At 47.2% G+C, this 22,983-nt stretch overlaps 1 protein-coding gene across 1 annotated transcript in view; it reads right to left on the bottom strand.

Annotated features, from left to right (window-relative positions):
* The window catches only part of LOC119173443 (nose resistant to fluoxetine protein 6-like), a 100,871-nt gene extending 78,908 nt beyond the window's left edge, over window positions 1-21,963 (bottom strand). Inside the window, exon 1 of the mRNA XM_075895530.1 lies at window positions 21,839-21,963. The gene's annotated coding sequence lies outside the window, so the exon portion shown is untranslated. The remainder of the gene's footprint in view (window positions 1-21,838) is intronic.
* Window positions 21,964-22,983: the final 1,020 nt, after the last annotated feature.

Here is a 22,983-nt window from a genome sequence, read left to right as displayed (position 1 = left end):
TTACGAAGATGGAGGCCCCGGTTAGTGATACGACAACCAACATTAGTGGACGGCGCTTAAGTACAATAGGCGTTAACTGACTATAACGCCTGCATCATTGGAGCAACTATGTAATGTTTATTTATTTGCCAGCACTGCAACCACAAGTTACATTTCATAAACATAACGCCACCATGAGGTCTTTTTACCAAAACTGTTTCGATACCCGGCGTAGCTCTGCGATATAGTACTTCATTGCCACGCAGAATCCTCTGGTTCAATTCTTGTTGGGACCCTGACATTTATACTTTATATTTGTTGCTTGAACACGGTCGACGTCTCCTTTCTTAACGCTCTCGCACTTAAACTAAAAATGCTTGTTCTCGAAATTCCTGGTCGGATAGAACTTTGTGATCTTTGGCGTACACCCGCATATCGTTACCCATGGTATACTGGTATATGACTCACTTCTGAATAAAACGGTTTTACGACACACGCGACGATGTTTTCGCGTTATTCAAGTCCTAACCAGCCAGCCACATTTGTTATAAAGTCGATCACGAGTGCACCCACACGTGGACGGCTAGATAGAAAGATTGATAGATAGATAGATAGATAGATATACAGGATATATAGATAGATAGATAGATATGTAGCGTCATCATCATCGCCATTCATCATCATCGTCATTTTTCTAGCCACCGCGCTGCGCCTCTCGTGCAGCTCATGCGACAGCTCATGGCGCGAGCGGTAAAGAACGAGCACCAGGCCTGGCGGTTCGGACGTGGCAGCTGCTGCCGCTCCGCTTCGGCAATCGCCTTTGATAATAAAGTGGCGAGAGAACGACAAGACCACGTTGGCCGCCATCCCGTCTTCCTCTCTTGCTACATTGGTGACTACGGACACACGAACAAGCGACCAGCGCTGCACTACTGCCACCGAGCTACGCGGCCATGCTCCAGTCAGCACAAGCCTGGCAGCCTCAATTCGACCCGCCACTGCCCCCGTTTCGGACCTCTCGCCTAGAGTTGTGGTTCGAGCAGTTTGCGGCGGCTTTGTATCACAATGGCATCTGGATCCAAGAGCTCATGTACGAGGTATTGGAATGCCATCTTCCACATGACCTCAAACACCACCTCACATACTTCTCCTGGAGCCCTCGCCCGTACGATCACTTGCGAGAGGCCGTGCTCAAGTTTTACGGCCTTAAACATACTCCTCCTCCCAAAAATGACACAACTGCACCTGGCACATCACCTTCCAGGACGCCTCTCGCCCCACAGCCAGTCCAGACCATTCCCCTGCCGGCAACTGGCCACATAGATTCGACACCGGCCACTGCCCCGTGCACCACCGCATTCGCTGCAGTGACTTAGTCGGCTGAACTGTCTCTCCCGGGCGATTAGACGACCTCAGCTCGGCCAGCTGACCTTCCTGCAGACTCCCCGCCTGTCCCGGCACCTGTGGAGGCCCGCGACATCACTCACACTATGGACCCAGAGCCCGCTGTGACTGCACGCCATCAGTTTACGCTGCACACCGGTGTCTGCTGCTCAAAACCTCGTGGACTGCCAGCACCTACTGACATCATCCTCGATGTATCCTACAGAAGTTCAAGCCCATGAGCATGCACGGCTGAACGTGCATGATGCTGTGACGGTGTCAGGAAATCCCGAGGGCCGCACGCCTGGCTCACCACAGGTGGAGCACACCGTGCATGCTCCAACAGATGCGCAGTTAAACCATCCGCCTACCACTACGTACGCGTGCTTGAGCATTTCAACGCCGTCTACGGCCCATGACAACTGTGACGCCACATACCCGCCGCTCGATCTCGCATCACCAAACGTCGGTTCTAGCTCGAACAACGCGACGACTCATCGGCGTACGCCTACGCGTTACACGTCGTCGAAGGTCGGAAAAAGCAATCTATGAGTGCCCTCTGAGCCGGCTCGTTATCACTGTAAACCATGTCGCACTTCATCGGTCCAAAGCGCACCGTTTCTAACTTATCTGCACCCCACTCGGCCGACCAGGCGGCCGCCGCAGCCGGTAATGTGCCACCGGAAGCGACGGTACCAGCATGGTAAACACACCACGAGGGTTGACCGCACTCCCTGTCGACGTTCCCACCAGCTCCAACAAGGAAGTAACACTAGACCCTCTGGACTGGCCGTACTACGCTCATGCTACAGTCCATCTTTTAAGCATCAGTGTCCGAGTGCGCGCGACAATCGACCGCACCGAAACGGCCCATGTGTGTTCTCGGCCCTTGACCATTTTTCACCTTGTCGTTCGTACTCGCTATCGACAAAAGTGTCCCTTCATCACGACCCTCGCCCGCTCCTTCCAACAGCGTGCCTGCGTAGCCACCCTCATCCGCTGCGCCATTCCCAGTGTCGCCCGCCAGAGACCCACTGGTTGCCAATTGTCCCTTCCAGTTGACGACCTGGACTGCTCACGGACCCCGTTTTGTTTTGCAAACCTAACTCGCTTGTATATACGCTCTCATTATTTTCATTCCGGCTTCATTTCTGCGGCGGGGAGTAATCTGTAGCGTCATCATCATCGCCATTCATCATCATCGTCATTTTTCTAGTCACCGCGCTGCGCCTCTCGTGCAGCTCATGCGACAGCTCGTGGCGCAAGCAGTGGAGAACGAGCACCAGGCCTGGCGGTTCAGACCTGGCAGCTGCTGCCGCTCCGCTTCGGCAATCGCTTTTGATAATAAGGCGAGAGAACGACACGACCACGTTGGCCGCCGTCCCGTCTTCCTCTCTTGCTACATTGGTGACCTCAAGGACACGCCCTTCGGTGAGCTACCAGCTGCCATGCTTCCCCCACTCTGCCCGCCAGTGCCGCCGTTCCACCCGGCCTTACCCAGGGCATGGCTCATGCGGCTCGACGCCGTTCTCGCTGTGAATGGCGTCGCGGACCAGCCGCTTATGCACGTCATCTTGCTCGACGCGCTGCCGGTCGAGTTTCGCCATCTTGCTACCACATCGATCATGAGCCCACAGCCATATGACGCCCTCTGCACTGCGCTGCTCACCTGCTACGGAATCACGTACCGACCGCTTCCAGGGTGCCGCGACTTTGGGGCTCTCACTGCGTCGCAACGTGTGCTACCGACCGGCACGCAACCCTCTAGTAACCACGACCTCACCACTACGGCTACGACTCCGTCTACCTCAGATCCGGTCACAGGAACATTGAATCCTGCACCCTAACAAGACGACGAGGTAGAAGACGCTCGCACTTCCACTGACTACACCACCGAGAGCTGCGTTCCGTTGGCGCTCACGTACAAAGGTTCACCGCAGGTGCCTGCCACATGCCCAATTTCCGTGACATCAATGGCACGCGACACCTCAGAGACCCCAGACTCCACAACGGCTACCTTGCCGCGCGCCTCGGAGTCTGAGCACAAGATATTTTCACCCATTATTCGGCACACGATTCCGGAGCTTCCACAGTCGACATTATCGAATGAACATGATCTTCCATCAACCTTGGCAATCTGCGCATCCTGCAAGCAGCCACTACCATCTCCCTTGACGTCTTCCGCAGCTGAAGTTGTCGCCCGCGACATGCTACGGAAGAACTTCCGAGATGCTGCTACAATGACCAAGGACCAGATGACAGATTTGCTAATGGCGGAGCAGCCAGCACAATCCATAACCACCACACAGGCGGACATCCACCCGGCTTCCCCGACAAGCACGGGTGCGCCAGCCAAGTCTCCGGTAGAGCCCATGCCTTCTGGATCCCTTGGCCAACCTCTGGAGCCTTGGAAGGGCGACACCACAACGCAACAATCTACCTTGAATTCAGACATGACCCTCATCATGACCCAGGCGACTACCGCCTTTGCGCGGAACATCGGCAGACCAATCACAGTGGACCTAACTGCCTGCAGTGACTTCCGTGCGCTATTTCGACCATGGCGTTTCCACGCCCGTTGACTCGCTCATCCGTGCCGGTATGTCAGCCACACTGCAACGCTCAGGTTAATGTTCCATCGATGGCTACATCCGGGCCGGAACTGCCAGCCCACTGCTCCTTGTCAACAGCCATGTCGGCGTCATGTGTGCTGTTGGAGAAGCCGCCGCATCCTTTATGTTTCAGTACTCGGTCGTCCTGGTTCCGTTTCAATGCATAGCACCACGGCTTCACCCGTGTGTACCTTTGTCAGACACGGATTCTCGAAGCAGCGGGTGCGCTCTCGAGTGATCCCGCCAAGTCATCGTGGGACGCTCGTCTTTATGGCCACAGCGATCCGGTGCTGCCATCTTTGCCCGCTGCGTTTCTCCCAGTGTCGCCCGCCAGAGACCCACTGGTTGCCGATAGTCCCTTCCCGTTGACGACATGGACTGCTCATGGACCCCGTTTCGTTTTGCGAACCTAACTCGCTTGTATATACGCTCTCATTATTTTCATTCCGGCTTCATTTCTGCGGGGGGGGGGGGGGGAGTAATCTGTAGCGTCATCATCATCACCATTCATCATCATCGTCATTTTTCTAGCCACCGCGCTGCGCCTCTCGTGCAGCTCATGCAACAGCTCGTGGCGCGAGCGGTAAAGAACGAGCACCAGGCCTGGCTGTTAGAACGTGGCAGCTGCTGCCGCTCCGCTTCGGCAATCGCCTTTGATAATAAAGTGGCGAGAGAACGACACGACCACGTTGGCCGCCGTCCCGTCTTTCTCTATTGCTACAGATACGACCAAAATGCATGCAGTACGCTAAAAATGCTTCGCTTTTGAAATTATTTTACAGCACCAACTAACTTCGCAACTTTTGATCTCTTGCTCGGGACTACGTTATGTGCACATTAAAACGACAGAAAGTCGCTGATATACCAAGTGTTTTTGACCCACTCTACAGCATTGACATAGTATGGGCACACAGTTGCGCCTTCTTATTAATTCATGCTTTGTAAAGACGCAAAAGTTTCCTCGCATACGTTCAAAACGAAGTTACCGGCGCCGACGGAGCACCATGGGAGTAAAAATGCAGTTCGTCAGTTTCACGGTGGTCTCGAGTCTCGGAGGCCGTAGGTTACATTGTTTTCAGAAAGCAGCGCTTGCGCCGAACAGGTTTAATTAGTGCAATTAACAACATAAGCAAACTCATTGTAGACACTGAGGCGTCGTGCACTGCTTTCCAACACGCACATTCCGGAACGCTGTTTTTCGACCTTGCCAGAGCCTCCGCCTCGGGCATCGCCATGTGTGCACAACTGTGGCGTGCACTGGAAGTGGTGGCCTACATTTTAGCGATGAAAAAACACAGCACGTGGCTAACTTTTGTTTTTTTGTTTATCTTTCCGTCCCTTTAACGGTGACAACGTCTGAGACGGAACCCCCATACGTCAGAGACTTCAATGTGGCACGTCCGATGAGCAACGAAAAAAAGAATGGATGATATTCGACGCCTTACATTTTTTTTTCTCGGGACGAGATACCGTACGTCATTTGATATGGAATGAGACTAAAATGACGAGCAGATTGCTCCGTAAAGATTTGCATGTGCTCCTTTCTGCTGGGTGAGTGAAATGTAGATATAAATGCACCCGAAGCACGTGATCGTAGTTGGAGTTTGCCAATTCCGAACATAGACTGTGCTTAATAAAATGCGTTGCCGGGCACGTTGGTACATGTCTAAAAAGAGCATTCCATCCTCTCTACTTGTTTCCTGTGTCCCCTTTTTATTTGCGCTCTACTTTTATTTATAGATTGTACGCAAGACTTAGGTTTTCCACATATTTTTATATGACATATTAATACATATTGGGGCCTATAGTGTCCCAAAGCCACATTATATGATTATGAGAAACATCGTAGTGGAGGACTCCGGATTCTCTTACGTGCGCGTAATTCTAAGCATACGGGGCTCAAACATTTTCGCCTCCATCTAAGATGCATGTGGCTGCCGCAGCCGGGATTTATCCTGCGACCTGCAGGTCAGTAGCTGCGTGCCTTAGCCCCTAGACCACCATGGCAGGTTAGATATAAAAACAGTCATTGGCATGCTTTTACTATTCCCACAGGTATTCACTGTGAACGGGGAGCTGCTAAATTTGGTTGGCAAAGCTCAGATGAACTGCATGTTATCTCCTTGTTTTAATATGAATATATTTGAAGCTCGTCAGGCACAAGCATTGAAGAGGCACACAGGGCGTGGAAGCGATGAACTGCGGTGTGACGGGAGGTATATTCGATGAAGCCTCTGCCGGGATCAGGTATTACAGCAATCAAACAAGAAATATTAGCAAGTGGCCCCTTAAACAAACTGTGTGCTTTTATTGACACAGGAGAAAGTGACGAAGCTGAATGTTCGAATGCTGTTCAGACTCATCTTCAATAAAAATTCATGGCAGATTGCGCATAAATCATGCGCAATATGGTTTTATAGAATGCTACAGCACTCGTGCCTTCGCTTTGTGCTGGGTCTGTTTCTGCGCCAAGTGTTCTGCTTAGCAATGACCAACCAACGCGCCCTCACCTTATACCTCATAAGTGTTATTGGCTCTTCAGTTGTCCAGATGAGTGGACACTAGCGCGATGAATATTATCCTACATTGTGAACTCCTTCCTCGTGGTTAGGATATTCACATATACAAATCCGTATAAGTAAATGAAAATAGTATGTGATTTGGAAGTCGTGGTGGAAGGATGGAGTGAATCAGAGACGATCAAATAAAAAAAAATATGGCGGTGCTGTTATTTACAGTTGATGTTGCATGGAAGTACCGTGAGAGTCTCATGCATTGCTCCCTTCGTCAATAGGAAGGAAAAATTGGACAACAAAACAAGTGCAAATACTACGTAGTGCAGGCAATACGATTATTTTGAATAATGGTCATGTCATCATGCATTGTTCGCGCCGTAAGTGCCATTGATTGGATTTGTCAGATCAAAGGTCTGTGCCATGCGAATAAGCAGCCGGAGGAATCGGCAATGCACTCTGATGCAGTTGCCAGAACGGCTGCGTAATACCAGTATACTAAAAAGGATATAAAATACTTGTATTACTTTTATGGCCGCCTGTTTGCGTTGGTGAAGGGTAGTTTTGTTATGGTCGCAGCTGTAATACAAATGAATAATACAATCGCGCGCCTTTCAATGTGATCGGTGAAGCCAGGGAGGGTGCAGGCACTGCGTGCTGCATGGGCGGCACAAGGTATACGACTAGCTCTGATGTAAATGGCGTTTCAATTTAGGCTGCGCATTTCCCGTTTGTGTGGCAAGCAGTTGAGAAATAGGTGCTAAGTGCTTCTGAAGATTGAACATGCACTGAAGATAACTGTACAGAATGTAGTCCACTCAACATTGATGAACCAAGCTCCGAGTTTAGTCTATCAATCTAAACAAAGTCATTGTTTCTCTTTAGTGTCCCTTTTGCGAAGTCATCGACTGTGTCGTGTCTGTCATGATTATATCGGTGCTTTATAACGTCAAAAATCCAACAAATAGTAAGATTAATCGTGGCCATTATCAATAACGATTGCCACTGACCCACGTTAAAACCCTTGTGAGCGGCAAGCTTTAAATTGTTGCTTTCAGGCCATGTTCACGAAATAAATTTGCGATACACTTCCCTGCAAAGCAGAATTACAGCCGATATCTTGTTTGACATATAGCTTACAAAATCAGCTGGCTATATTAGCAAAGAGATCTTACAACCTATAAGATTTGTGAATTAGACCTCAGATCATCCAGTCTAATGACAGCGTGGCACCAATGCATTATTGGCGCTTGTGCGAAAATGATTTGGTCTTAACTTTATTAATTGTTTTAGCACCACTCTGAGGCGTTAAAAGTTGCCTTTAGCAGTTAAACCACACCCAGAGGGCACTGTACATGACAGCGCAAGAACAGTGAACAGTTTGGTACAAAACTAATACTTAAGCTTGATACTCAAACTGACATTGCGCAACATTCAGCAGCAGCAGCATATGCTGTTGTGCGGCACGCACTTTTTTAGTTCCCAGTGCGTGCACTGACCTCACCGACTAGTTTTTCTGAACCAATTAAACTTCATGTCCATCACCCGGGCTACGCAATGACACGTAAGATAAAGTGAAGTGAGACAGGGCGTGGTGGGAGTGCTCCATAACGAAATGCAAGTTCTCCTTGCAAGTTCATCCTTGTGCAAGTTGTACTATCGATAGCTCATTTTTAATACTGTAAGGTTTAGAAATTGGCATCATCCGCAAATCGGGATCACTGTTAGAAAACTGGCTTGATCTGGCGAGAGATGTTATAGTTCGCATGTAATCCACTGGGAAAATACCCAAAAAATGTATATAAAGACAAATGGGGTAAAGCAGGTTCACTGTTGTTTATTACTTGATTTTGTTGGCCTTATTTTCTTTCTTTGAACATCGCTACTGACTGGCGCATATCTTGTTTGTATATAGTGCCAACGCAGAGTCGTTCGTACGAGTGACATAACATGAGAACTAACGTTGACAAGAACAGCAAAAATAAATAGAGAAAAATGAATGGAGCAGACTCGTTTCTTCACCGGAGACCAGTACATACGCTCCCAAATGCGTGTGCTCTGGCCTTGCACTAATTTTTTAGTTTTTGCGAGGCAAACCAAAGTTTTTCGATAAGGCTTAAGAAATCGCCGATATTAGTCAATCCTGTTAATGTGCTGGACGAGGAGAAACAGCTTATATCGGTGTTTTTTTATGCAATGTTGGGGAGTATTCCCCGTAAGCCGACCCATTGTGGCCATACATCTTGTATATAAACTTTGCGCAGACCAGGTGTGGCGCGCCAACTGAATGATTATAGTGCGCAAGCTCAATCTTTCACGCTCGCGCGGCTTCGTAAACGCGGGCACGAGCGTGAACGGTTAGTTGGCTGAGCGAACGAGAAACACGGAATGGTGCCTAGACAAAGCTGCATCTCCTCCCACTATGCGCGTGAGCGACCGTGTATTTGAGATTACCGACGCAACGAGTCGCTTCAACGGAGGACATACGAAGCCTCCCCACCTCTTGGATGGATCGCTCGAGTTTCACGAGCGAACCAACACCATCGCCAGCACATCTCGCCCTCACCATTATGATGGCGTATTATGCATGCGTTGCTCAATGTCGTGTCCGATTACAGGCTGCACGTGCGCTGTGAGACGAGTACCTGTGAGAGATGGCCGAGACCAACCGGTGTTGCGTGCCGACTGGCACGTTATAGTTCAGGATGCGGTAAATATGTGCTTGACGGTAACGCTCATGATAGGCATGCCATCTCAGGAGAAAACGTTTCCGGCACATGACTGCAGTGCTGAAGCAGCTGCACCAGCATCAGCAGCAAGCCATCATCATCATCGTGACTATTATCATCACTTTCATGAATGACGACCACAACAATGGCAACGACAACAAACTGAGTAGCAGATACTACAATACAGCCGTTCGCCTATTAGAGACGTGCGAATAAATTGTCTTTTAGGGAGAAGCTCCTTATGATTTTCAGGAGGGCAGTGCATTTCTCCGACGAAGCCAGCACAGCATATTCACAGACAGACAGACAGACGCTTCGCCTTATTTATCAGCGTTCACTCCGTGGATAAGCTGTAATTTTCTCTTTATATTCAACTTTAATTCCAGTGTTTTACGCGTCAAAGAGACCCGCACATGCAGCACGACGTATCGGAGACTCCAGGCTAGTTTTGATGGCGCGATGTTTCTAACATGATCCCTACATCTATTACTGGTCATTCAGAAACTGTCGATATACTGCACGGTCCTTGAGTTATTGTGTCCAATTGTTTAGCTGAGTCGCCCGATTTGTTGTATGAACATAAACTCTGTGCAAAAGTTTAAGGAAAAAACTGGCGAAAGAGTTCAGTGCACCTTAAGAAACGCGCAGCTTACAAGAATAAATGAAAAACAATTATTATCTATAAATGAATAAGGATTATTACAAACAACGTGCTGACATCGGGAAACAACGGTACAAGAATGCATCTCGTGCAATTTTCGGGAGGAACCAAGGAGCTCTTGCATTTTTGTGTATGAATGTAGGTCATAGAAGTAGGTCATACAAGCTTTTTTTCTGCTCATGTTACTTCGAAAGGCATCGAGAGAAATATGTTTGCTGATAGTAAGTTACATACAATAAGTGAATCAAGCATGCCATTTCATAGGGTCAATAGCACATTGACCATTACATCATATAAAAGATAACTTACCGCAAACAAAAGAAAAAAAAAGCCATTTATACTCGAACGTTGCACGATCCTGGTCTCTGAGAAAACCGCATAATGTTCCTATCTAGTTTTGTTCTACAAATGATAGACTTTCGGGTGGAGGACGCACTTTCCACTGGAAGATCACAGAAGATACGGGCATTTGATACAAACGAAACTGTTAAGTTGCGTGACGTCTATTCTAAACATGCATTTGACAAGAAATACAATCAATGCGATCACCGCCACACTTGAGTTTGAATTTCACTTTGAAAAGTGCCAGCATCTTTTGTCCACCTGCTGCTACACTCTCATGAATTAAGCACGGGTATATATATATATATATATATATATATATATATATATATATATATATATATATATATATATATATATATATATATATATATATATATATTAGGAAAGAAGTGTTTACTTAAGGGCTCACTTTTTGTGTTCTACACAATATTAATAATATCTAATGATGTCATTATTCATATCAGCACGTGAGCTAATTACTAGAGGGCAGCTGACCAATAGGAGGGACTATTGGTCAGTTGCCCACTAGTAATTAGTTCACGTGCTGCGTGACGCCTACAGGCTCAAAAGAGTGTGCCTCACTCGCCACCATGGCTACTGGTGGTGCTGACCGACACTCCCACGTTGAATTCACATATAAACCCTATAAAGTGGCTGGGGGGGATAGCTGTCATGGTAGCTCAGTGGTAGACAAGCCTATCTTTTCACCCACTTTTCTTTCTTCATATTTACATTACAGTTTGGTCTAATATCTTCTCCTATACTTTCCTTGGCATTATGTCTGTTAGATAGCATTCACATTATATATATATATATATATATATATATATATATATATATATATATATATATATATATATATGTATATATATATATATATATATATATATGGCACGTTTGTATATGTATATGCTGCAGCTGCAGTGGAAGCTCCCGCAATGCTTTGCCGGCAGAAGTGAAGCCAGCTTTTGCCCTCCAAAGATTTAAGAAACATGTTATTTTCTGGTGGTGCCCACGTAAACATCAATTGGCTTTGGTCTGTTAGTCTCAAGGCTACGTTAATTATAAATTAAAAATAGTTGTTTCAGACCAAGTAATCAGTATCGGTAATCTCCAATGAAATTTACCTTCAATTCAAGGCTTACCCAAGAAAACTAGTAACACAAGGATGCACTTTGAGCACCATCTGATACTAAAAGGATGCCATGTTAGGCTCGTTGGGCGTGCGAGGGATATGCTCCTTCACGCCCATGTCCCTAGTAAGGTGCCTGCCGCAGCCGCCACCTTACTGTTTGCACGGCTTCACTCGTGGGCAAGCATTTCCATCCCAGCAATTTTTTAGATGCGGAAGCATCTTATACTCGCGCCTTGTAGTGCGCCGTCCGCGCCGTCCGCGCCGTCCGCACCGCTTCTCGAACATTCGACAGCTGACGCGCGCGCATGCGCCGTCGTGCCATCGCCCACTCTTCCACCATCTGTGCATCCCTTCCTCCTCTACACACCGCGTTAGACATCTACAATTCTCCTGATTCTCCCGTGGACGCGCATGTGGCGTCGCGCTTCGAGAACATTCAACAGCTGACAGTGCATGCGCCGTCGCGCGGTATATATACTCAAGGTCGGCGCTCGCTCGCTCAGTTGCCGCTCGTCGGTTGGTTTGTACGGCGCGTCGACGTCCAAGGTCGCGTGAAATGAATTCCAACGAATCCACAAACAAAATGATCGACGTCCCTTCGACCAGCGCCGCCCTTTCGCATACGTGTGTACGTGTTCACTCATTTAACACCCCCTCCTACAACCACGTTAACCAATTTAGCCATCGACCCAAGTAAGTCACACTTTAACACCCCGTTAACCAATTATATGCTCCGCATCCTCCTCAGTGTTCCCCCGAGGGAAGCTGCGGGCAATTTTTTTAAACCTCCTTGATGTATATGGAACGCTTCTCAAGTCCAGGCCAAGGTATAGTTGCATTCCAACGACGTTTTCGTCAACCTAAACTACGCTATACACCAGCTTGCGTGAAGGTACGCTAATATGACAAGTTAATGAGGAGGCGTCGATGAACGGGCTGGAGGATAACGACTGGTGCCCACTTAGCTTTCTTCGCCTTGACCACGTAGCCGGACAATCAAGCTAGAGAAGCATCGAAAGGAGCGGAGCCATTTGAATAGATTACAGCATCGAGGCGGCCGCCACACATGCGCAGGGTAGTAGAGAAACGACCATGGCGTAAAGACTGACGAACAGCGCCACTGCTAATCGAAAGATGCAGCACAACCATACGCTTGCTTAGGTGAAAAGTGTGGGTCTCAGAGTGTACATAAGCACTGGTAACTCTAAGAACTTATGCGAGAGGATGAGCGACAGACCATAAATTTCTGACAGGAACTTTGTTCACTTCGTTTCGTTTCAAGGGTACATCACCTACCAGCACAGAAATGTCATTAACACAAGCGCTGGCTGCATATATAACGAAGGAAGGAAGGTAGGAAGGAAGGAAGGAAGAAAGGAAGAAAGGAAGAAAGAAAGAAAGTAAGAAAGGAAGGAAGGAAGGAAGGAAGAAAGGAAGGAAGAAAGGAAGGAAGGAAGGAAGGAAGGAAGGAAGGAAGGAAGGAAGGAAGGAAGGAAGGAAGGAAGGAAGGAAGCAACGAAAAGGAGAAGGCAGGGAGGTTAACCAGAAAGACATCCGGTGGCTACCCTACACTGGGGGATTAGGAAAGGGGACAAGAAAGATGAGAAACAGGCAAGAGAAGGAAAAGAAATAATAAGAGACTGACAGTAATTTCACTGCAGCACGTAGAAGTTCACCGCAAGTCAGAGACGTTCACACAAACCCTTCTTACTCAAGAAACGCAGCAAGGCTTTCACTGCCTTGTGGGCTGTCGAGGGATGTTTGCGCTAGTTTTCCGCTGTTATATAGGCAGTAGGTTTGCGGGCTGCATATATAACAAACAGCGCAAAACTATCGTGAAGCAGTGGCAGTTACAAGTCCTTGGCCACTTACAGTTTTAGAATGCTACCATTAGGTCAATGTGCAAGCAGCTTAGCTCACGTGACAGTGCCTTCAGAATGGGCTATTTTCACAGCTGCGTGAATCGCAAATTCGCACGAAGGTGAGATAGAGAGAAACGTTTATTGTTAAAAAAAGCAGAGAGGTCGGCCTGAATCTATCTTCTAGCCTGCTACTCATCGTTAGGAAATGGAATGGGGTGGAAAACAAAGTAGAGAGAGATGATGTTGTTAGTGATCATGATGAGGAAGGTGGTGACGAAGCAAGGCCCTGGATCAATTTATGATCTCTTGTCGAGTTCTGTATCTCTCAAAAACTCGGTCGGCGCTTCCAGAATATCGCGCTGATTACGAGGTCGTGGAACAACAGAACATTTTAGGAAACTTCCTAGTTTCTACATTGTCAAGACGATGGCCACCAAATTTCTTTGCGTGATGTATCGCGGGCTGACGCACAAGATGTAGGTTCAGTAGTCTCATGGATGTCACGGGCCTCACAATTGGGTCTGTCTGCATGGCCGATGACGTATAGGTCATGACGAGTAAACGCCACACCTATTGGGAACCGGTGCAATAAGCTTGTATTGAGAAACAAAGTACGGCTCTAGCTTCTCCTAAGAATCATTCCTGTGCTATTTGGTAACTAAAGATGATACCAATGTTTGCCAGTACACCTGCACCTAGGCCTTCCCAGCAGGTAAGCCTGACCGCGTGAGTCCACGAGTTATGCTCGTCGAAAGAGACATGGTCAGCGTGGTCGAAAACTATAAAGCTAGTGGGCGAGCGAAAGAGAGTGAGCGGAAGGGGGAGACGGTTTTAATTTTGGTATGATTGCGTGGCCGGCGGGCGGAGTGTAGCTGAAGGTCTTCGGACTTTCAGCTTGTCCATCGGCAACGAGAAGAAGGAAGAGAGAAACGTCCTCAGACTTGTTCGCCCCGGCGTTCATCAAAAGTCAAAACGAGAAACGAACGAAGAATCCAGTCAGCTTCCCGCATGAGGCACGAGAGTGTCCAAGTTGGCGAACAGTCGACCGCTAGCTGGACCGTGTATCTAAAGTCGCGTAGGCCGGCTAACGGGAGTATAGCTGTACATGCTTTTCTCCGTGTGTCTCTTTGGCCACATTGCTGCCGACGCACACGCCAGTCTTTTTCTTTTCAACCCAGCAACCCATCGTCCCTCCTCGAAGCACAACCTCCTCCATTGGGCGAGGTCGATGTTTTCTTTATTGGTGTCTTCCAACACGCTCGTCCAACTATTGCAGCGTGGTGTGCATCTTTTCATTCTTTTCGGCGGACACTGCGAAGAGCTGGGAGCAGACCTTGAGAAGAGCGTTTCGGAAGGAAATCCCTGTGTGAACGGGGGGTGCGCACGAGAAGAAACAAGAAAACGAATGCCAGAGAGGTGACTCGTGGGCAGCTGTCCCACTGGGCAGCGGGCCGGCGCCACTTTGCGTGGCGTTGACGCATTCCTTTCTGCTGCTGCTCTGGCAGCGCCAGTGGAGAGAAGGGGCTTGAGAGGGCCGTCCGCTGGCGCCGGGCGCCACTTACGTAAGAAAGGACGTCGCGTACGCCGGCGCGCGCCCCTCCTCTCCATCGCGTTTACCTGAATACCGGTTCCCGATAGGTTTTCCTCTCCGCTAGCACCACAAGGTGGATAAAAGAAGAAAGCTCACTGCAGCCGCGCCTTTGTCTTGTCAGCGCCGGCGAGTCGTCGTGACCGCTGGGGTGGCTGTGGCGGTGTCTTTTTGCACGCTGCGACATGATGCGAATGAATCGCTCTAGAAGCGGCTATGCCATTAGCTTCTTCAGCACTTGGTGTTGAGAAGGATAGGCATAAGTTCGTTCCTTCGGGTGATGTCACCACAATTAGGTGCGTCCTGTTTCACGACTTCCATAAAGTAACCATGGTTGAGTAAGACGATTTCAAGAGCCATGTGGTTTAGGACGACGAAGGAACACTATTAGCACAATAATGCACTGTTAGTGTTATCTGCGTCGTGTGAGATGGCTTTGGTCGACAGCGTGAGGCATTTGCTAACAGGAAGGCTGTGCTCTCATCTGTAATAAAAGACTTTAAGCGTTGGTATGTTTGTGACTACTGAAAAAGTTGACAAATACAAAGTAAACAGCCGCGCAAGTTTAATCATTCGTTCCAGTTGAGGTATTCTGAAGAAAACGTTATGTTCTACCTATGCTGGATGGAGTGGTCTGCAGAAAGAGTGATGATATCTTTAATTATATGCGGAGATGTTTGCCCACGCTGTGCAAGATTGTCTATACGCTCCTCTGCACAAAAAAGAGAAGGATACAATAAAACAAAAAAGTAAAACAAAAAGGAATTGAGAAAAATAGAGAGAGAGGCAGAAAGGAGGAACAGATCACGGAGGGTGGATAAAAAAATGAAGGTGAAGTTACAATGGACAGCGATATCACCTTAACTACCTCAGCCACCTTCGCTGTGTTTGACTCAGAGTGACATTTCGTCATTCTAGGGCGTGTAAGGTGTTGTAATAATGTAAACTTGTAAGGTGCCTTGTAACCTTGTAAAAAGCGTCTGGTATGTGGCACGTAAGTAAACAATTACCTTTGTAAAATGCAAGACGTGAAAGGCCTTCAAGGAAGAGGATTAGAACTTCATGTACTTCTCAGCGTAAGGGTAGCATTTATATATCTCAATTTGTTTTTCATAAAACAAAGAAAGCTGTACGTTGCACTTATATTGTCTGGGCATGCTAATAGATGCCCAGACTCGAATTTGTCAGCATCCCGATGGGTGTCGCAGGGTGACCGAATTGGCACAACTTACAAAGTACAAGGAAAGCACTCAGGCGAATAATAATACACAGTTTCTTGCCGTCAGGGTATAGTTGGTGCAAATATTTCAGCACAGTTACGTCATGTAAAGAGCAGGCCACGAAGTGACGAAGCAGTGTTATACATTCTAAAAAAATAAATGCATCAGTGTTTCTTTTCAATGAGTTTTGACTCACTGCGTGTATGATTTCTTTAAACGAGTCCCATCAACTCTTTTTTGTTGGGGTCCTATGGCCCTCCGACAAGAAATAATGATACCAAAACGAGTTCTCGTATTTCTCTGAAAAGAATCTTACCCACTGCAAGTCAGGACCCATACTTGAGTTTTTTTCTTCTTTTTTTAGTGGGTGCACCAAAAATGACTATTTTCAAAGCGGTATTGTGGTGCAAATGAATGTCACGAAGGCAAAGGCTGATTGGGGTCCAAGTTGTGGCTATTGAGTACCGCTCACTACGAAAGGTTTGGTACCCTGAGAATTAAAGCGTTAGTGAAGGATGAAGACATTTAAAACTACGCACTCTGTCAGCTGAGGCTTCTGCCTCAGGATCGATGAACAAAGGCCCGAGATCTTGATTGTTTTACTCCACTTTTTTTACGTAATAAATATCAACTTTCACTTCGAAAAGCAGCACTTCCCTCAATGCCTCTAACGTATACATTCACAGAAACTTCACAAGAAAAGCACGCACTGACATTTGTCGTGTCGTGGCTTTGCGTTGCAAACGCCTGTCAATACTCCAGTAGCCGTACCTACCCGACCGGCGCAAGGGATGCAGGGGGGTCTTACAACTTCGCTTTTCCTGACGCGGACGGAAGCAATTGAGTTAATAATATAATTGAACCTGCAAAGATATGACGTCCCCGCAAGCCAATATACCTACACTCTAAGCAAAAAGGAATACGGGTATCGAGATTACGCATTTAGGGGAGCAGCTAACCTGCCACAGCCATTCCCCTCTTTTAAGAGTAACTGCAAAGGGACGAACTGATCCACACTCTCGGCTCGTGCCAGCCACGAGCACCTAACACAAAATCGCTGTTGGTACTTTTAGAGAGTGCACTGTGCATGTTAATAAGCACAGTATATATATATATATATATATATATATATATATATATATATATATATATATATATATATATATATATATATATATATATATATATATATATATATATATACTGTGCTCATTATTTGTGGGGATTTGTGGTCCTTCAATATAACATGGCCATCACCTGGCACATGCAGCAACCTAGGCAATAAGACTGTCTAACATCTCCCGAAAAACTAGTAACAATGCTATGTATTTATTTATGATGTGGTGGCCCACATTCATGTCGCCCTAAAAAGGCCAGGAAGCCGCAGTCTGCTTTACCTCGCAGAATCGCAAGGAATGAATAGCACGCCAGATACGCAGTCACGACAAGGCTGGAACGAGCCACTTCGCGGCAGCCTTTCGGCGACGTGCATTAAAGGCATGTATGAAAAAAGAGAGAGAATGCAAACGTGATGGATAGAGAGAGTTCTTGACAAGGTCGCTTCATCCGCGGGCGTGAACGAAGCGGACAAATTTGCTCTTGCGCCACGCGCGAGCTTGTTTTCGCCAGCGTGACAGCTATCAGTCGGTTGACATGTTTGCGGCGCACCGACCCGCCTGATTACCGTCCGAGGATAAACAATTGCCTGGCTGTCAGCTCATTGTGCTGACATTTGTTTTACCGTGAGGCTGGTAGAGCCAAAAAATGCGAAACAGTTTGCCCGAGGGAGTTGCCTAAGCTTACTCATTTGAATGCCATGATAGATGCGTAGAAGCTTTCTCCTACAGTGTACGGTATATACTGATCCGGGTACAATCTGGTTAGCATCTCTTGTCTTTCCTTTGTATTTTTCTAGGTCTCCGTCTTAACGTGAATCACTGGCGCCAGATAAGTCGTAATGATATGCGTCAACAGGAATACTGTGAATGTTCCATTACTAGATTGAGCGTACTGACAAATGGCCACGTGGAAAAGCACTATAGAAAGGAAGTATAGAGGGCGCTAATGGTCCTCCCACCTAGTGCCTCCTGCGCGTCCCACTGAGAAAGTAGAGGCACTTTACCTCCATTGAAGGGGAGGCTTGTGTCTGTTGTCGGGTTTCACTGCCAGCGCATTTGGTCTTACCAGACCTCGTCAGAGAAGAGACGAGAGGGTACATCAGAACAGGAGTACTGTTTTTGTACTATACCCTTGTTCTGTGTGTCAACAGAAGTAGTTTAAGTGTGCGTAACCCTAATACAATACCACAGAAGTTCGATAAAAATACACCTTAATGGCGCGAAATACGAACGCTACATATATCTCCACACGAAACAAGCACTCGTTATTCTTGAGCTAGGTTTGATAGACCGATATACCTCGAATACGTCATACTAAGTCAACTGAGTTACACCTTTATACTATCAGTTAAAAGGCTTATAAATACACTACCGATCACCGACGAAGTCGAGTTAAAGACAGAAGCTGCGCAGACAGGAAGGCGTGCATCCTGTCTTTTTGCGCGGGTTCTGTTTTTCACTCGTCTTCAACCGAGTTCAATAGCGCAGTTACAGGCCTTTACAATAAATGTAATCCAAATATCTTGACTTGGCGTCTTACTTTTGCTTTCTACTTGGCTAGCCAATGAAAAAGTGATATTTCGATTAAAGTAAATAAGCAATACAGTAGTGATCAAGGCTGCTGTGGCTGCAGAATAATGAAATATTGGTTGGAAAACGCGCACAGAACCATACACCTGCCACCTGCGCCAGAACAGCATACACTTACGGATCATAGAGGAAAGCTTGAGAAGGGCTCCCAAATGAAGCAAAAATCAAGTTTAAAAAACCACCGCTCCTAACAGTCTAACAGATGGGGCCTAGTGTATCCAAATGTACAAACGTAACTGGGCACCACGAACAAATTTAGACAGAGTTCCCACAATACCGCCCACACATCGTTCAGTTCATCATGCAACTAACTACAATTGCTGCGCAAAACTAACTTCGGAATATATACTCGGTCAACGCCAACCTTAAGGATGACTGAAGGTGAGTTCCCATGATGCGGCCTGTGCTCAAGCCATATTATAGCAAGTGCGCCTCTTCAAATCCTTCTTATAAAATATAAAAGTTTATTTCCTCTCTTCAGAGCGTATAGTTGACCAACTTCTATAAAAATGCTAAGTGCGTAACGTCATTTTGTGACGCTACGTAGAAAGTTAGGATCAGGGCTTGGTGGAGCACTGCTTCTACGCACAATGTCCCTGCCACAGTCAAAAGCAGTTTGAATTGTGTGCAACAATACTTACACATTACACAACGTAAAGCCTTCTAATAATTCCAGAAAGAAGCTTTTAGTCATCGGTATGGGTGATTCACGCAGTCTGTGTAATCGAGGGAAGAAGTGGTACATGGAGTTCAAGGGAGAGTGAAAGACGAACACAACGCAGAACAAAGCACAGTGATAGCGACCAAAGAAAGGAAGAGAGAAAGAAAGAAAGAAGGAAGGAAGGAAAGAAAGAAATGGGAAGAAAGAAAGAAACAAAGGGGAAGAAAGCAAGAAAAGAAGAGAGTAAAACAGAATAGGGGGACGACTTCAACTTGGCTCTACCAAGCTAAACTGGCCCTTTTTATGCTCATGGGTCTTTACCTATATGTAGGCTGTGTGTTTAGAGAAATTTATTCTCGCGAACAGTAAACATCATCAATTGCAATCAAACAGAACATCGCGACGGAACACATCATCCACAGACACATCAAAATTGCTACAAAAAGATATGTTTACATATGTACACGGAACACAACATACACAGATACACAAGAAGTGTTACAAAAAGATACGTTTAAGTATGTACAATACATGGTAAACGAAGAACACACAAATGAAAGGTAAACATCTATATGTTAGGTATTTACATAATATTTACAAGGTATTTGTGCGAGCAATAAACCTATCAAAACCAGGCAGGCCTGAACACAGGCTTTACACGACTCTCGCAGACGAACACAAAAGGGCAGGACCAGTGTCGAAGAAATTCCTCCTCACCCAGACAGAAGAGTTCCTCCGACTAAACAGATAGTATTTCTTTGTATAGTCGCTCCAAAATTGGGAAGAGAGTGCGACGGCGATGACCTGCTGCAACAGCCTCCCAGCGATTCCACCAAAGACAGTAGGCAACAGCAGCAATGAGAAGGCAGGCGAAGCGGCCTCGAGAACACCGTCCAGAAGAAACAAAGCGGTTTACTCCGAGACCACGAAAACCAGCATGCATGGCCCTCCAGAAAACACGAGCATTGACACATTGTCTTAAAACATGCCGATTTCTTTCCCGTAGGGAGAAGTTCGGGCATGTTGTTGACTGGATCATTCTCCACCTTTCGAGGCGGTCAAATGAAGGAAAAACACCCTACCCCAGCCGCTACAGGAAGTCCCGAAGGTGGCCAGGTAGATATGACGCCGTCAGCGTGCTCCAAGACAGCGTGCTCCAAAACGCCGGCAAGCAAGCGCACCGCGTCACGTTAAAATGTATGCCTTGATTGTGGCATGTAGTCATGTTCTCACATGACACGCATCTCATGACTATCATGTTTGCACCAGTCACATACCTTCGCCATCTATTGGCGTCACGTAATACCAAATTTGGTATAAGTGAAGCTAGCGAAACGGCTGCCAGCGGATCATGAGCGTGGCATGTAGTCATGTTGTTACATGGCACGCATCGCATGATTATAATGTTCGCACCAGTCACATACCTTCGTCACCCATTCCCATACTGTAATACCAAATTTCGTATATGTGACGCTAGCAAAACGGCCATGATCGCATCATGAGCGTAGCATGTAGTCACGCTGTTACATGAAACACATGCCATGATTTTCATGCTAGGTTCTGTCGCTTGTGTCCGCCATGCAATCATGTCATACCATACCAGGTCTGAAACATGACATGTGAACGAAACCACCGCAAGAGCAGCAGGACTAGAAATGTGAATCATGACATTTATGACATACATGTCATGATTTTCATGTTATGACCAGTCAAATATGTTCTCCATACAGTCATGTTATGCCATAGCAAGCTTGGTATCGATACCATTATGGAAACTTTCAGGAGAGCAAAAAGTTGTGGGCGGCTAGATAGATAGATAGATAGATAGATAGATAGATAGATAGATAGATAGATAGATAGATAGATAGATAGATAGATAGATAGATAGATAGATAGATAGATAGATATGCTGAAAGTCACTGAAGTTCGCTAAGAAATGCTTCGCATTTAAAAAATCATTAGACTATCCAGCTTGTGCAGGCGCATACACACAGAGTATCCTCATTCGAAAAGAAAAATATGTACAATCCAGAGCCAGACTTCTACCGATGCCGTCATACAACACATGGTGGCCCCTCAATGAAGCCTGATTAAATATAATAATGCCTACTGCCGTAAAACGAGTTGTAGCGAAAGAGAAATAGCAGTCTAAGTTAAACTTCAGTTTAAAAGCCCCAACATCGGATCGGATAGCGAAAAAAAAAACAAGTTTCCTGCAGGCACAAAACACTGTCACAATTTGCAGCACGGGCTACACTAATCACCTCGGCCGGCTTTACCGGACTGCGAAAACCTTTTACGCGCAATGAAATAATGTTCGAGGAAGTAGCCATCATAAACACAAAATACTAACATGGATATTAGACGATGCAAAGCTCTAACAGACGTGGGAGTGGGTGCCCCGTAAGCTGCTCATTCACTTCTTATGACAAGGTGACTCACCAGAAGCAGGGGGCTTCCGGGGCCGCAGCGAAGTCCGCAGGGGACTTCTGTCTCTGCTGGGGGCCTTCGAGTTACTGCTGGATATTCGATGGCGCTTGGTTCCGAGGCTCTTGAGCGAAGATGGTAGGAACACGTCTAAACTGTCTCAGCTGATGTCGTTTGGAGTGCTGTCGGTGTCTATCTGCAGAGCCGTGTCACTCGTAGTGCAGTTTGAGTCCTCATTGGTGGAAACCTGTCAGAGGACTGACAGAGGACTGGGCAGCCATGGGGTGAGCTTCAGATATCACGTCAGCATCTGCGACGCGTTCGCCGAGTGGCACCTCCTCTGGTGAGGGCTCGACCTGTGGTTCTGTGGGAATCACCACAGGTCGTGGACTACTGAATGGATCATCCGAATTTCGAGGGGCTGCCTGGTTCGGGCTGTTTGGAGACACTGCGGGCGTTTTGGTGTGGCGTCCGGTGTGGAGTCCCAATCCACCCAACTTCGTCCTGGCAGATATCTGGGCCTCGCGTCAATGATACGACGTCCTTGTTTTTGGACCGCGTTCCTAGTTCAAGTGGCGGGTAATTCTTGGACACCACCTCGGAATACGACGGCCTGATGGTTCAGGCGATGGTGGCATGCGGGTCACCACAACGGCGACACGGCAGTGAACAGCTCTTCCCGTCGTGGCCATAAACACCGCACCTTCCACAAAACGGAGCTGTGCAGTTCATGCAGAAGTGCCCACTGTCTCCACATTGATGGCACACTCGCTGGATTCCTTTATAGTCACATGTCATTCGATGGCCTGTGACCTTGAGGTAGTTGGGCACCGGTGACGATGTCTTCATTTCCATCCGGACGAATCGCGTACCAATAGTCACGGTTGGGTGCGACCCCATGAGTCTCCTGGTGATGTGCAGCACCTTCCCGTAGGGAGTCAATGCTTGTGCGACGACCTCACCGGGGACGCGGTACGGCAGGAACAGATCGGTGACTTGAGTGACTTGGGGTCCCAAGGGCACGAAGGCAACGCGCCCTCCTCTGATTATGAGGTGGGACGCGTTGACGATTTGAGCCAGAGTGGCTTCAGTGGTAATGGTGACTTGGTAATTCCGGCCTCCAAAGTGATGTACACAGTAGACCTCTTCGATTCCTACTA

Source organism: Rhipicephalus microplus, chromosome 5 (assembly GCF_043290135.1).
Source record: "Rhipicephalus microplus isolate Deutch F79 chromosome 5, USDA_Rmic, whole genome shotgun sequence".
In the NCBI taxonomy this organism is placed as follows: domain Eukaryota; kingdom Metazoa; phylum Arthropoda; class Arachnida; order Ixodida; family Ixodidae; genus Rhipicephalus; species Rhipicephalus microplus.
Note: the sequence above shows the minus strand (reverse complement) of the source record. Positions and strands in the feature narration are given on the sequence as shown.